Here is a 17,037-nt window from a genome sequence, read left to right as displayed (position 1 = left end):
ACTTGCGGGAAAGAGGATCTACCACAGAAATGACCAAAATTGATAGGTTACACCCAGATTGGCCATTATTAAAGACTGAAGAAAGGGTGATGGGTCTTGAGTTCCATCTCTTTCTGACATTCTGGTCCTTTAATGTGACCTGTAGAGATGTGCAATTCTCCAAAATACATTTCTGAACTCTCTCCTAGAGTTAATTTATGCCAACCTTTTCTTACAAAACAGGGGAGGAAAAGTATTATCTGTTTTATCTAATAGCTCAGGGAATAGATGATTAGTGATCAGCAGATCTCTGTGTTCAAGTCTTGACTCTTACTGAGGGTATTAGATTTGCGTTTCTAACTTCCTATTTTAAGAACCTCAGTATAAGGGATGTTTAGGTGAGACACTTTCAGTTCCTCCTATGGAAGTGAGAACACTGGCCACCAGAAATACTGTGATAGAAAGAGAATTAAGCATGACTTTATCTTAATAGTTAGTGTACTCAAGGTTAGGGGAGGGCTAAGTTTCTGTTCGTTCAAATTACTACTTAATAATAAATCCTGAGGAAGGAAAGCCCTATGAGACAAACTCCTTGTCTTCGACCTATCATTGTGTTCCCCTGTCACATGACTCGCATCAGAAATATTTTCCACCATCGGACCTCAGACAGTATTACCTCTTCTGTCGACCTGATGCATGGGGATAGTTAATTTTGCTAGCTCTCACAAAGACAGAATTTCATTTGACTATTCACATGGCAAGCCTGCAATCACAGTCCTAGGGAACATGAAGTCCCCTTTGTATGATACAGTGTACAAACGTGTTAAGGGACATACCCTAACCTGCAAGTTGATAGAGTGATGAATTTGATGTGGAAACTGGAGATTGGAACAGGCCAAGTTCTTCTCATTAGAAACGAGCAAACATCTGTTAAGCTTGGTCTACACTTAAAAGGTTTCCTAATGTAGTGATCTTGGCAAAATCTCCCTGGAATAGTTGCTGCTCAAGTTACCCAAAAAAGCTCAGAAGGCTTCCCCAGACAAAGCATGCTGCACTGACTTCTATGCTCTAAACTGGGCCTACAGTAGAGCTCTCACAAAAGTGTGGTGAAGAGTCAGAGCCTTTGCGACGCTCTTAATATATAATAAATATCTTCTGTAGACCTGGTCTGAAAGAGGGTTAATCCTATATGATGTCTAGATCTCAAATGAGTGACCACTGGTGAAAGTCTTATTATCTGAGTTCATGTCTAAGAGTACCTTCTCAAGGTAAGTACGCAAATCCAGTATTAGAAGCAGAGTAATTGTTGTTAGGAAAATTTTAGATTGGGAAAACTATGCTTCTGCAGCATATATTTCATCTCCTCCCAGCATAACAACCTGTTCAAGAGAAAGTGTAGTTTTGCTGTTATAAGGGTATGTTATGGTATAGGCTTTTTTAGAGGCAGTCATGTCAGTCAAAGATCACACCTCATCACATCCAGGACTGACAGAGCAGTACTGGAAGAAGCCCATAGCCTAGCTGTGGTCTCACAGGAAAGGTCCTGACCTCAGAAATGTTAACTCTCCTCACACTGCCCTAAAATGGGCTTACTGAAGTTCTGATTATTAAAATAAAATTCTTATATTTCTGAGGCTTATAGACTTTACCCTCTCTGGAAAGAGGTAACATTTCTCAAACATACAGAATTAACTCAATCACTTCTTGTCTGTACTGAAGGGAACACATAATTTTATATTTAAAAAAATATATATATATTTTGTGTGGTTGAGGGAAAAATATAGCAGGACAAAGTTTGATTTAGTCTATTGTATCTAGGATTTTTTCCCCCTACTAATTCAGTTAGAGAAGTATAAAAAACAGGTAGCTTGGGAGTATGGCGGAGCAATCAACCAAACTACAGACAAACCAAAGTAAAAGAAATTTAAATCCTTCCCAACAGAATTCCAGATAGCACAATGTGGGAGCATCAACTTCATGTAACTAAAGAATTTTTGTGAAGATTTAAATTACTTCTTTGGAACAATAAGCTCTTATCCAACTCTGAACAGCTTTGCAGCTAAAAATACGCTCTATTTAGTATCTCTTTCAACTTGTTTTAGACAGCATCAATAGTTTTCTCAGAAGATACTATCACTGTTTGGCAGAAACATACTTGCAAAAATAAACTAAATCCAGAAAAGCTTCCAGGGATGTATTTGGATACAAATGTGCATAGTGAGTCTTGCCCACATCCAAAATAAAACACACTAGCTGTACAACAACTTTCTTTGCTAAATATAAACATCCTAACATTGATAAACTTTACAGAAAGAGAAACTGATTGCCATATGCTACTACCATCACCAGTATTTTAAGAGCACCCTCTACAGTCACAAAATACTATCTAACCAGGAAAAGCTCTTCTACCTAAAGAAAACAGTATTAACTGAAAACTGGAGTATCAGTTTAGTTTATCAGTATAGTGTCAAATCTATATTAACATATCTCTGTGAGTGCTAAAAGCCCCAGTAAAGATAAGCAGACTTCGCATGAGTCTCATGCCAAAGATAGAACCTATTTCATCACTGAAGCCTCCATATTTGAGGATTTAAAACACCTTAAGTATTCTGGGCTGACTCATAATTAGGCTGCAAACTTCTCTTAGACAATGGATGGTTGTGGGATCTGAAATGGAAACCTATACAAGACGGTGTTTGTTATTTTCGAAAGAAAGCAAGGAATAAACCATTGTAAAAGCCAGGATGAACTAGTTTTCCTGAGTTCATTTCATTTGCTTGTTTGCTCTTCATTTTAGTTCTCAGAATACTTTTTGTAAGAGTTGTGCAAAACAAGTACTTAGTTCACAAGTGGAACTGAAAAATTAAAAAAAAAATTTCATTCTCCATGAAATGTTTATTACATGCACGAACATTCTACTGTGCAAACACTTATGTCTTGCTTGATGTTGGGTTTTGGTTAGCAGTTCCCATAAAGCAAACAACAGTTCCTTCCTGGAGCTTCAAAGTGAGAGACAGGGTAGTGTGCCTCCGAGGTCTTCATATATTACTTCTTTTCAGCAACCTCTCAATTTCATGCAGACCCTTCTACTGGCTCCTGACATGGTGAATCTGACACTATGGTAGTAAAATTTGTTGTTATTGCAGTGTAACTCTTTTTTTTTATAGGTTAAAAGTCTCTTCTGTTGCTCATTTATTTTTTTAAATATATACTGGATATATTTTTTCAGTCAGGAGGGAGTTGACTTTATTCTGCTATGGTTTCCACCCTTCCAAATGAGTAAAAAAAAAGTTGCATGTCTCTGCTACCTTCCTCCCCCACCCCCCCCACCCCCCTTGAAAAAGAAAAAGCAAAGGATTTCCAGATCACTTATTCATTTTCCCTCCTTTTTCCCTGCTTCTGTCTCCAAGTGGTATGTTCAGCCCTAAATATTTTTCCATGTTTAATTTTGAATAACTGTTTATGTCATATTGAAATCAGCAGGATTGAGGAAGGCATTTTAAGTTAAGCACATGCTTAAGCAGTTTTCTGCATCAGTCCTGACAAAACAAACCTATAAAGGTTGGAAATTCCAACCCTTTAAAACCTATCTTTCTTAACCTGTCTTTCTAGGTCTTGCCTAGATTTGCAAAGATACAGATATTTTCTTAAGTCTTCAGTGCATCAATAGTTAAAATACTGCAGGTGAATCAGAAGTGATGCTTTACCTTTAAAGTGGAAGGATCAACATCTTTGTAAGTCAATCCTCAAAGTTTCTTATATGGGACATTACTGAAACATTTACATCTCTTCTAAAATATTGTTTCACAAAACTGTTCAAATTATATTACCTCACCTGATGAAGAAAAGTGGCCAGAGATAAAAACAATCTTAAGAATATTAAAGACAATCCTTTTTTTCCTGGTCTTTATTTTCAAGCTACTCAGATGTATGTTAGTCAAAGGATCAGAACGGTTAAAATGATTGTAGCCATCAGGTGGTGCTATTGCACAACATCATAAAAGTATACTGGCCAACATACCTAAACTAAGTTAGGAGAAAGGCTTTGGATCAGATGCTGCTTTAGACTTCCATAGGCTTGGAAATGTTTCCTTATCTTTGTCCAAAAGCAGAAAAAAAAAAAAGAAAAAGCAATAATTAAGATATCCATGCATGCCTATAAGAAAAAAATAATTTATTTTTACATGCAATAGTGAGGATTTTATCTCTGTTCCAAAAGTTACCTGGGTCTAAACCCAAGAATATATTTAACATTTCACCTCTCTATTGAAATAATTTTATTTCAGTGGGAATTAGGAGCCTAAATTCTTTACTGGGTATTGGCCTTAGTTCTCATCAGACACACACACATTTTGAAGAAAACTGAATATAAGATGCAATGTCTGCATCTCATGTGACTAAAAGGATTAATTAATAGATACATTAAACTAAATAAAACTTTGTCCTGCTATATTTTTAATCAACAGTACATTTTAAAAAATGAAAATACTAATTTTGTTCTTATGTGCTGTCTTCCTTGGTACACTAGATACATATTAAATTGCCAGCATACCCTAAACCAAGACAATCTTTGATATACATTGTAAACAAAAGAAAGCTACTTAAATAAAAGTAAAACAAGATGTGAAATTAGTATTTCTGAGAGAGACAGAATATATTCTGTCTCCAGGACATAATCTTTGGATGCCAATCTTAAGAATTTAGGCCTTAAGTTTGCAAATATTTATGTGTTAGGTTAAACTTTAAATACATCAAAATGCTTAATTTGCTTAACATTACACATATCCATGCTATTTCAGGATGAGAGACAGAATTGTTAAGTTATTCAGAAAGTCCCTGCATTATCTTGCCATGATACACATTTCTGGCTTCAGCATAGCACATTCTGTATTCTTTTTTTTGTGATTAAATATTTTGTCCACTTAGATTGTAAAGCATTTTTTGGTGTGGATCTATATCTTCATGGAGCTCTACAATGCCTAGTACAATGTCCTAATACTGAGGGTGTTATAAAATGCGTAAGAGCAATAGTTCTTAAGAGCTTCATGCATAAAGAGCATAGGAGCTATTTAATTTACTACATTACTATTTCTGTGATAAATTAATCAATGTGATTGTTTGCAATGACTGAAACAATGCATCCTTTAAGCTTTCTTCAAATAAATACATTGACAATGCCACAAATTACTAACTTTATATATTTGTGAAAAATAGATACTCACTCTATGCTACTCCCAAAAAACCAGTTTGTTCCTACAGTGTGGGCACAGCCGAATCCTAGCAGGCTGGACTTGACCAAGAGCAGCTACATAGACCTCAGCAGAGCGGATAACAGTTACAGTGGTTTCTGGAACTTTAATGTAGATGCACTTTGTAGTACCTAGGATTTCTGCAGGCTCTTCTTGGAAAAACTTCTTTTGTCATTGCTAGGATTACTTGAATAAGGCTAGTGGGAGCAAGGCTGTGTCATTAAGATGAAGCAAGAAATGTGGATATAGCCAAAAGTTGTCCAAGGAGAAGAATGGGAGGTCAGAAAGTCTCGTGGTGGCTAGATATAGAACAGTGTCCAAAACCTTGAACTAAAGTTCATATCAGTACTAGTTATTCACTTAATTACTAGTCTATATATTAAGTGAATATTGAAACTATCATATTAGGTGTGATCAAACTTTGTATTGTATTTTCCCCTCAAGAGCTTTTAAAGTCAATGACATCTTCTCTTCATCTCACCTTGTACCTTTGAATATTTTATCTCATTCTTGATTTCTATGTAAGATTAATAATTGTACAGTCTTATATTCAGTAGGAAGAGCATTTGTAAACCTGAGCTAACTAAAATGAAATTAAACTCCTTAGAAGAAAAGCTACAGTTTAAATCTTCATCTCCTAGCTTTTCCCTTACCACAGATTCTGTAACATAAAGTAAAACCAGGTATTTTCCCCTGTTGAAGACATCTGAAAATACTAATCTTTCATTTTGCAATTTCATCTGTCATTTTATACATCTTATTTACCACATCTTATTCTCCTGCAATGTAAATATGTTTTTGAATAGCTACCTTAATGGCTGAGATTATTCAGGCTTTTTAAAATATTGTTACACACCTCTCCACATTGCGTGCTTGAGTTAGAGATAGAGGGAACCTAGTGCTCTGGGTTGTATCAACAGTACCCTGTGTGTTTGACAGCTGTATATGGGAGAATAGAGAAATGGGAGAACAAGAGATGACAAATGTAAAAGACAGGGGCTAGCCCCAAAAAGAAATATAAAAAGGAGAGAGGAAAAAAGAAGGAAAGAAAGAAGGAAGGAAGGAAAGAAAGAAAGAAATGCCACTGTAAAAAGAGGTGAGAAAAAATAAGAAAGGTGGAAGATGAAGGGCCTCCCTTTCTGGTTAGTTGTCTTTTGAGTTAAAAACAGAGGTCATGCATCAAAAACCATCTGGTAAGGGTGTAAAAATATATTTCTTCAAATAACCCAAATCCTCCTCTGAAAATAAATTTACACTAATGTAAATTTAATATTTAAAATAGAACTGTTCCTTGGTGTTCCAGGACAGCCAAATTGGTCTGATTTTTATAAAAGAGTACTTTCTCATGCCCATATGTAACTCAAAAGTGCTTTGATAAGTTTGTTAAAATGGTTGAGATCCAATTGTACAGATATAATTTTATAATCAACTCTGTAAACATTCTGTTTAAGATAAAATGTTTTGAGAATACAAGTCAATGAAAATAATGGTGGAGACTAGAAAGACCTGAATTTTGAAGATTGTGTTTCTTGAAATAAGAAATAGATAAAAATATCTATTCAATATCTTACTGAATACAGTAATAACAGGGATAATTTTATTTCTTAAGCAACAGACATCTAGTCTTTTATAATAATTTGAGAAAATTTGCAATATGTATTGTAAAAGATGCATTAGAAGCAGTGTTTCAATGTAATTATATACTGTGAGAAAGACTTTTTTTTCCCCTTCCACTGTGATTATTAGATCAGATCCTTTCCTGCAAGGAAATCAGGGGACTATAATAAGGTGTCAAAATTCAGTTCAGTGCATAGAAAGAGATAGAGATGCATCTTGCTAGGAGCCAAGCATAGCACTAATAAACCAAGCTTTTGATACAGCCTGACTCAATGCAAAAGGAGAGCTGAATCTAGGGAGTGCTATTCAGTACTGGAGGTGTGCTGGAATAGCTAGCAGCTGCAATTAATCTGCAGCACAAGCTGCTAGGGCATTACTGTTTGGTTTTGCTTTAGCTGCATACTCCATTTTGTATTGTATTTCACAACTGCCTGATAATACACTGCCTGGACAGAGAGACATTAATCATAGTGTCGAGCCAGTTTTGGAAACAAGGACCAAAGCCTTCATTTAAAGTAGAGGAAGAGAAAAGTGAATGAGGGGTGGGAAAGGAAATGGTAGCCTGCACAGAGATGATACTCTGTGTATGACCCAACCCTGTCTTCAGTGCAACTTCAGCTTATTGCTGTGTTTGTATACATTCCTCCAAAAAGTTCTTACCTCACTGGACAACCTTGTACTTTTGCAGTATTCCAGCTGGACTATGGCTCTTAGTGAACAAAGTATTAATGTTTGTAGCATTATTATACCAAGTACTTCTAAAACTCATGTTCAGGATATGCCAAAGATCTGTAAGAAACTGTTTGATTTAAACTACAGTTTTAATGAAAATTTAAAGGTTCACATTAAAGTTTCCTCAATGGCTTATAAAGTATAGGATAGAGCTTTGAATCAAATGCAGTTAAAGCTCTCCTTTTCAGCCTGGGATGCTCACAGCCAATATAAAAGTATTAGCAGTTGTACTGGTCCCACCTTTTTCTCTCTCTTTTTTTTTTTCCTTGCCTTTAATAGAAAAAATAAAATAAAAAAAAGAAAGAAGAAAAATGCCTTGGCCTAATTATCGTATGAAACAATTTTTCTGAAACACAATACAGAACAAGAGAACAGTTTTCTAAGCAGTTTAATGCTGAGCATGCCAGATAGCAATTGAATTGTCTCCTGACCTGTTACCTGATAGGTAATGCATCATGAAAAAATTAATTATAGACTATATAATAATAACTAGTAGTCATCATAGCCTGGTTGTTTTAGCAAGAAATTAATCTTTTATGTTTTTTTCTGGTTTGCTTCTAAATGCAATGGAAAGGTATTATTGTATAACATCATTGATTGACACCTGTTTTAATTAACCTCTAACAATAACCTGAAAATTATAGGTGTATACACCTGTTTAATGAAGTATTTGGTTTTCTATTAAGTTCAATTCCTTTACATTACAAAACTACAATACAAGGCTGAACAAACTGTCAGCATATTTCTTCACACATTAATTGTAATAAAATATAGCCATATGTACGTGTGTCTGTGAGTTCAACTGAAAACTTTTGACACATAGCTCATGTAACTCTGAGAAAAAAAAATGTTTCTCGGTTTTACCAGTTAAGAGGGGGGTGGGAGGTAAACTTCATGTGCTTTCTGAAAACTACAGTGAAAGGAACTAAGCAAACTATGTAAATCTTTTACTTAAACAGCTCCAAGACTAGTCATGGCCTCTGGTTATGTGAAAAAATGTATATGAAAAGCAAACGTTAAATGGCAAAATATGTAGATCAAGATGGCAACACAAGTTTGGGCTGTTCTGTCTCATGAGCATTTTTCTGACAAGTCAATTTAATACCAAAGGCAGAAGAATCCATACATCTACGACTTTCGTTTCAACAACCATTTTGAAGGAGAATGAATTTAGTACATTATGTAGAAGTGCATTTTTCCACAACAGAAGTCTTTATAGCTCCTGTCACATCTAATACTTACATCCTCTCAGCAAAGGAAAACATTGTTATATGTCTGCAACCACCTCGCTAGCTGCCTCTTTTAAACTGTTTATAATTTGTCCAATTCCCACAGTTTACAGTCCTTTCTACTGATCAGCCATCAGTATAGTATTTTATCACAAGCCGCTGCTGTCAGTTGCTACTTCTCTGTCTCCTTGTTTTGCTTTTGACTCTTTCTTGCAGCTGTCAATAGATCCTTATGGTACTAACTAGGAATACTACTGAGATACATGGTTTTTAAAATTCTTAGGATGCACTTAGTTTTCTGATGTATCGTAGATTCATGTGAACTTTAACTTTTTTTTCCCAGCACAGAACCTAAAACTGGATACAGTGCCCCAGAAATGTCAATATTAATGTTTTATTGGGAACAGTTAGTTTTCTGGTTGAACCTCTTCTGTTTATACAGCCTAATTAAGACAGGGTATTCTCTACAGAAAATCCATACAATTATATGCAATACCATAGAATAGTGTTTGCTAAGTGGGCTTGTTTTGAGAGGCATGTAACAGGTAGCAGAGCAGCTCTGACAGAAATTTGAGCAGTGACCTCCAGCACTACTGGATTTGGAAAGAGGATGTGTGCCTACCTGTACTCTGCCTGTAGAACAACCCTGTAAGTGGCTTTCATGGCTTATATACCGAATTTTTCTTTCTCGTGTTCACTGCCCTGCATTTCTCTGTTCTAGACATGGATCTATCACATTTTGTTGTGTTTTTCTCCCTGTATATTCACTATAACCTTTTTTCCGGCAATGCTGCTTGGTTTAGGGGGTTCAAATCTGGAGAACAAATTTCTGAGGGTGGAAGAAATTAACTGAGGCCCAATTCTTGTGAGATGCTTATAGTCACTGTATTTTTTTGTATGATGCTGGTAAACCACCAGTCCTTAGCACCTAGCTTTCCTTCGCATGTGCGTCATGGAAGAGACATGCTGCAGTGTGGCAGCACTTCAGTTCTCACTATATACGCAGAACATTCTGGAAATCTGCAAACACCTTGTTGTGGTATTTCCAGCCTAGCTGAAGAAAATCATCCAAAACGCTGCAGACAGCCTAGGTGTGCCCAGAGGTGCTCGTGACGTCGTTCTCCGAGCACCACGGGCAGGCTGCCCGGTCTGCTCCAGGCTGCGCGCCGCGGCCCGGCTCCTCGCTCCTTCCCTCTTACCTCCACCACACGTTCAAAACCGCGCCTGCCCCGCCCCGTCCTTCTGCTGCCTCAGCTCTTCCCCCCGCCGCGGCGGGAGCCTCGCCAGCCGCCCCCGCGCGCCGACCGGCCGCGCTCGCAAGGGAAAACAAACCCGACTGTCAAGCGGCCTCGAGCTGACAGTACCTGGGCCCGGGGCTGGGTTTCTTCTTCAGGCGATTGCTCTAGCCACCCCCTCTCGGCAGCGTTTGCCGCAGCCTGAACAAAGGAGGAGTTGGGTGGTTTTCCCCTCTATTTGCGGGTCATAGGTGTCTGTCGGGGGGGGGGGGGGGGCTCCAGCCTGACGAGACCCCCGCGCGCCTCCAGGTAGCCGAACGGCCGCGGGCGGGGCGGGGACGGGCGGGAAACCGCCGCGCGCGCGCGCGCGCGAGGAAGCCCCTCGCTCACCTGAGGGAGCGCCCCCCCCCCCCCCCCGCCCCCCGCCTGGCTCCTCCCCGGCAGGGCCCGGGCGCGGCCCCGGCACCCCCTCCCCGCTGCAGGGGGCGGGCAGTCCGCGCTCAGCTCCGGCGGTGAGTGCGGCTGGCGGCGGGAGCGGCACGAAGTTGACGGCGATTCCCCCTCAGAGGGCGAGTCGGCTCGGGACGGGGTGAGGAGAGCGGCGGCGGCCGCCGGTCGCGACGGGAAGTCTGGGAGCCGGGGCGGGGGGCACCGCGTCGCCCGCTTCTCCCTGCCGAGATGGCCGGGGCCGGGCCGGCACAGGGCTGTGGCGCGACCCGACCGGAGCGCGGTGGGCCCAGGGGACGTCGCCGTGTGGTGCCGCGGGGGCTGCCGCCCACGGCGGGAGGGCTGTGGTGGTGGCTCCCCGCTCTGAGGCTCCCTGCGTCGCTGGCTTTCCTCCTCCGTCTCGCTCCGTTAAACACGCTCCTCTCCAAAGGCCAAGGACGCCGAGTCCTCCCGGGCGTGAGGAGAGAACAACGCGGCTGTCCCTGCGTGACCAACTGGTAACGCGCAGGGAGGCTGGCGGAGCGCCGGCCGTGCCGGGCCCTTCCCCCCGAGCGCTCCTCGGGGCTGCGCTGGCGAGCGGCGGCTCTGCCGCCCGCGGGGCGGGCGGAGGGGGGAGCGCTGCCACCGGGCCGCGGAGGGGCGAGGGAGTTGCCGGGGGAACAGACTCCGATAAGGCCTGAATATCGCTTAGTTTTCTCTCGCGGTTGTGAAGAGTGGGGGCTGTTTTCCCCGAGCGCGCGTACCGGCCGCGGCTGCCCCGAAGCGGCGGTTGCGGCGCCTCAGCCGGAGGTGCTGCTGCCGGCCTTCGCTTTCAAGTGAACTCGCGCTGCCCGGGCCGGGCGGGGCCGTTGTCCGCTGAGGGCCCGGCGCCCCCCCCCCCCCCCCCCCCCGCCGCGGGCCGGGCGCCCTGGGCGGGCCGGCGGGAAGCCCCCCGCGGGTCGCCGAGACCGCGGTGCGTCGGGGGCGCCGCGGCCGCCTGCCCGCACGCATTCCTCCGGGGATTCCTGGCATTCCTGAGCTGAGGGCGCTCCGACTTCTTCATCTCCCTTTTATTCCACGAATTAGCGTGTTTTTGCGAAAGGGTGTGTCCGCATTGTGTGTGTGCTTTTTCATGGGAAAAGCTTAGAATGGCAGTTCAGCCATTTATTCTTCTTCCCAATTAACTTTGCATCTGATAAAATTTATATCCCTCTCATATGATGAAAACTTTATGGGGAGATCAGTGCTGAGATAAAACTTTTGTGGTGAGTCTGAATTAGCATCTGCAGTTGACAGAAGAATAGTTGTTACGGCTTTTATGTTTCTCCTGTTTTCCCTTTAGCGTGTCAGTATTTAAAAAAAAAAATCACTGCAATGTAGTTTGAATAATTATCAAAGTAGAAATAGTGGAAACCTATCCTTCAAAGTTGTTTTATTTATCTGAACATCTACAATGTGTTAAACTTGCACACGCTCACAGAAATTGAATCCTGTAGATGAATCAGAAACCCCCTAGGATATAATGATTTGTGGTATACCCGTATGAATTTGATAGATTCAGCGCCTGACGCTTATTCTGATAATTAACTGTCACATGTCTCATAGTTAAGGATTGCTTTATAGAGCTGGTTTTAACAGAACTTTAAAATTTTTATAGAAATATAATTAAAATGGCAAAACCAAACCACTGCTAACTTTTTAAAGGTACTTTGTAAGAATTTGTTTGACTAGCAATTACATTTTCTAGAAATGTCATTGTCATTGAATTGTCTCACTTTTTTTCTCATGCTAGACCCAGAATAAATTCACTTACGCTCACAGTGTGTTCTAAGCCAGATGTGGTTACTGCTGTATACCAAGAGGTATACTAAATTGCTATAAGCTGCTTTTTTTTTTTTTTAACAATTAGAGTGTTAGTTTGAACTTGCGTCTTTTAGGAAAAGATTATAAATGGAAATGAACTTTTCATACAGTATAGGAACGTACCTTTAGTAGCGTAGTAAGCACCATGTTTTACAAAGATGAAGTTTGTCATGTTGTGAAAGGCGATTATGCTGCTTTTTATTGTATGTTATTGTTTTTGAGACATAGCTATACTTTTTAAACAGGAAACTCGTAAAATTAGAAAGTAATGTTTCTAATTTTTATTAAAAATTCTCATAGGATATTAAGATGCTCTTTCACAAAAGAGAAGATAATTGTTATTAGAATATTTTTTCAGTTTTAATATTCAGATATATTTAAAAAGATTGATACGAGCTAAACAAAAAAAATGCAGTGCTTCAAATAAAGTATCTTATAAAGGGACTGATATTTTTACAGGAATATATTTACAATTTGGAGGTATTTTCGAAATGTATTAAACATTGGAAAAGAATTCCTAGCTGGTTTACATACAGCTTGAATTGCAACTAACATTAACTGTTTCTAAATCCCACTTCAGTGCAAATACACACTAGAAAGGATTATTTTAGCAAATGTCTGTAATCTTGTGACACTAATGAAAAGGGAGGGCTTATCATTGCTAACCTCTTTGATTACAGAATTTGTGGTGATATTCCAAAGAGCCTGTCTTCTCCATGGGTGTATCACACAACTGTTTTTATTCTCAGCATCTGACTGTGTTTTGCTTTTCAATCTAATAAATGGGATGACTGCTTAGGCTGCCTGAATTGCTTCCAAGCGAACCAGCTTATTCTAATATCTGTTAATTGCATTATTAGATCTCACTGTCACTAGTAAAATGTGCGAGAATGTACTTAGGTTCCCCTGACAGGGTATATATGGGGGATATGGAATTTAATTCACCTCAAAAATAGTCTGTGGTATATCCTGTGTAAGGAATTTTACCTCAATAAAAGGATGACAAAGCTGAAAAGAAGAATTGGTGACAGTTCCTTCTTCTCTTCTTCTGGTTTACCTTGTGTAATAGGAAGTTGATCTTTCTGGGAGTATTGGTGAAACTGGTTTGTCTAGGCTTTGCAATGTCATCTGAAATGTGTAGGTGAGATGGCATGACCTCAAACTTGAATTTTTAAATCATTTGTCATGGAGCAATGTGAGATGAACATATGTGCAAGGAATTTATTCAGCCTGGACCATAGTGGGCAGGTTATTATTTAAAAATAGCTACTTAAGTATTTTGAGGCCAAATAATTCTGATGTCAGAAATTAAACAAAAGTAGACCAGCACAGTTTCATTCTGCATCCTGCTGTTTTACCATTTCTGCTTTTTTTGAAGTCATGGTGATGATGATGTCATTATTATCTGGCCTTTTTACTATGTTGATAACCTGAAAATGCATGTATTAATACCAAGCATGTGAGCCTGATGATGCAAAACAATGTTCAGCCTATGGCAGCGTCTACCTGTGTTTATAGAGGGGAACTGGCAAGAATCTGGTCAAGGTCACTGATGCTAATAGATTTCTGAGAAATGGCAATGAATGCTGAAATAATGGACCGTTTTTCCCACTTCTGCACCCTCTCTGTGCAACTCTGAACAGCGGCAGAAATGATGGGCAGAAATTCTGCCCGTGTGTTCAGATAAAGCAGGCTCACTAAATTTGTGTTACTTCTTTCTTCTGTCCCACTTCTCCTTTTTAGTAGTAGGAGGAGGTTATCTTCTACCTGATCAGTTCAGTGATACGATTCAGAGCCAGGCTTTACAAAGAACTACATCTTTACAATATAGAGATTAACAACTGTGTCTTGAATGGCCAGGATGAAGTGAAGATGTTAGAATTTCTCCAGTTTTGTTGCCAGGTCTCAGCAAACTGCATACTGAGGAAGATGGTACTGACTTGATGCATTCTTACCTTAGGTTTGGCAGTTTACAGTTTTTTTTAATATATCTTGAATGCTGTGTTGGTTGGATGTGCAAAAACCCAAAAAAGGTTGGTTTTGTCATTTCTGTTCTTACTTGGCAAAAGAATGGAGAATCCTCCCATAGAGAATGCTACATTACCAGGTTATTGTGTGAGGGAAGGTACGTACGTGTTCATGGAGTGTTTATTCCAGCCATGTTTATCTGGAAACATTAACATGTTTCAGAAACTGCTTTGGCCTTGACTCTCTGAGTGGAGTTAACTCTAAATGGTAATATTTTTTAGTACAGCCAAGTATGAGTATTTAATGTTTAAACCTGAGAAATTAACACGTTAGGAATGTATGTGCTAAAGATTTAGTGGAATGGTAGTCATGGAGTCACCACTGTTTGGAATTAGAGCTCAGTGTATTTGCTGTGACCTTGTACCATCTCTGACAACAGACCTGGCAGCCTCCTTGAAGGAGTGTGTCCAAATGCAGGATTATAACCTTCTGGTTTATGTGAAATAGAGTGGATGACAAAATCCATAGCCAAACATTTTAAGTACATAATATAGTTTATTCCATGAATACCTCAAATTTTTAGCCAAATGAACTCTGTTTTGAATTAAATTGATCCATATCTTGTATTTCTGAGATGCATTAACCAGGTTGACAGTTTGAGATTTAAAATGAATATTCTATAATAACCTTTTCACATTCTACTTGATTTTGGTAAAGACAGAGAGCAATGAAGAGTAAAGGTGATTGGAGAAATGTCTCGGAAAGCACAATCAGGGAGATTGCTAAGACTGGAAGATGCCTCAATTACTGCCACAACAGACCCTTTCTGTGAGGGTCTCCAGGTGTGCTACAAGTCATTACCATTCAGATAGCTGCGTGACCCTCAGCAGTCTGAGCAAGGACAAGAGTTTGACTCCAGGCATTTGCAGAAGTTCGTAATTCTTTAGCTATATGTACATTACACATACCATTTTAATGTAGCTACAATGTCGATGTGGAAACTGTATAAATACACTATGAAAAGGAGACTTATTGGCTAGGCTGCCCATGCTTACGCATTCATATGCATATGTGCCTATGTATTTCTGTGTGTGTGTATACATAAACTTTCACAGACACTTGCAGAAGCCTTGTAAGTAATTATCAGCCCTTAGGAATGTTTCAACCCTATTTTAAATTCTGTGGAAAGATACCTCTAAGAGCTGTTGAAGTTTATTAGAATGGAAGATGTATTTTATGTACATAAAACCACTCAATAGTGGGTAATGATTTATGATCTATTTCAACATAAAGCATAACGCAGAAGTGGTGGGTAAAATTTGAGCTTTTATATAGAGATGGGAGAATGTTTTCAGTGATGTGAATCAAGCTCAGAATATTTTGTTAGGCCTTGTTGAAACTGGTAATGGGTTGGAGTATGCCTTCATACAGTCATTTGCACACCATTAGCTGTTATATGCAGGGAGCAAATGTTCAGCAGTAGCAGCCTTTATTTACAAGAACAGCAGGCATGTAATGTTACATTATAATTGCACAAACACTTCAAGCCTCATAAAGAAGCAGCCTTACCTCTCTCACCCCCCCCCCCCGGTAATTACACTATTCCAGTGTGAAGGTGAGAAGAGTGGCAGCTTGTGGGAGCTGGTTAAACCTGTGCTCAGTGTACAAGCAGGGTCCACACCAGGCCAGCTTTGGCTGCATGGGCTTCCTAAGACCTTATAAGTGATGCATTTCGTGATGGAGCAGTCCAGCACGCTATGAAGCGCCTTTCCTCTGTGGAGTTGTCTAGCCTTTCTCTTCTCTGCTCAGCTTATGTCTCTCAGACTGGGTGTGATGATATCATCTTGTTGTCTCCTGGTGGCTGGGCACAGGGCCTGCAGTTCTGACTGCATATTTAAATTTTAAAATGCATGGTTGAGTTAGTTGAAAGAAACTAGATGGGTGTGAAGCCAAGTGTTTAAAGAATACAATGTAATTAAGACAAAGTTTAACAATAGAAAAATGGGAGCCATAATCAGCTTGAATACGCATGAAGCTGTGGCCTTAAGTTGGCTGGGTAAATAGGACTCCTAAAGTCTATTTTACATGTATTTTTTATACTTAAATGCTTGCATCTCCGTAAAGATTAACCCTTTTCTGTATGTCTTCATATACGTGAGACCTTGGTCTTTGTATGCAGTTGTAGTCATATAGCTCATCCTTAATTTTATTTAGGAATAAGCTATACTTATATAATCAAGGTTATGCTGGTTGCATCTGTTGTTTTGCTGCAACTGTAATTTCTGTAGAGAAGATTATATTTTTTGGGGGGTGGGAATATTGACAAGAAGGTCCAGTGATGTGTCACACCTAAAGCCAAGGAATAATTTTGGAGTAGGGGAACCTTTTTATTTATTTATTTATTTAAGATAATATTATAAATAGTTTTGTGTTCTTGAAGCACTGGCAAAACTTTTTAACAAAGGTTGCCCTGTTTCCATTTCTTTGAGAAAGGCTTTCTAAGAGACTCTTTATTTTAACAAACTTGAGATTTTTGCCTCAGCCTCTAAAAATATGAACAGGATACTCTCTTCTATTTAAACAATAATGGTATCATTGGGATGTATTAAGATAATTTCCTTTGGAACAAAATACAAAGTTTCTAACACTGACAATTGGAGGAAAATGTAGTGAAACAGCATAGAATCTCTTGTGGAGTGAGTGTAATCATATCAGATGTTTGGATACAAACCAGCTATT

At 39.7% G+C, this 17,037-nt stretch overlaps 1 long non-coding RNA gene across 2 annotated transcripts in view; it reads right to left on the bottom strand.

Annotated features, from left to right (window-relative positions):
* LOC138688025 (uncharacterized) overlaps window positions 1-11,502 on the bottom strand; it is a 47,753-nt gene extending 36,251 nt beyond the window's left edge. For both annotated transcript variants that reach the window (XR_011327061.1, XR_011327062.1), the window contains exon 1: window positions 10,171-11,502. This is a non-coding gene — a long non-coding RNA (uncharacterized lncRNA). The remainder of the gene's footprint in view (window positions 1-10,170) is intronic.
* Between the last annotated feature and the right edge of the window lie 5,535 nt (window positions 11,503-17,037).

This window comes from Haliaeetus albicilla, chromosome 12 (assembly GCF_947461875.1).
Source record: "Haliaeetus albicilla chromosome 12, bHalAlb1.1, whole genome shotgun sequence".
Taxonomy (NCBI): domain Eukaryota; kingdom Metazoa; phylum Chordata; class Aves; order Accipitriformes; family Accipitridae; genus Haliaeetus; species Haliaeetus albicilla.
Note: the sequence above shows the minus strand (reverse complement) of the source record. Positions and strands in the feature narration are given on the sequence as shown.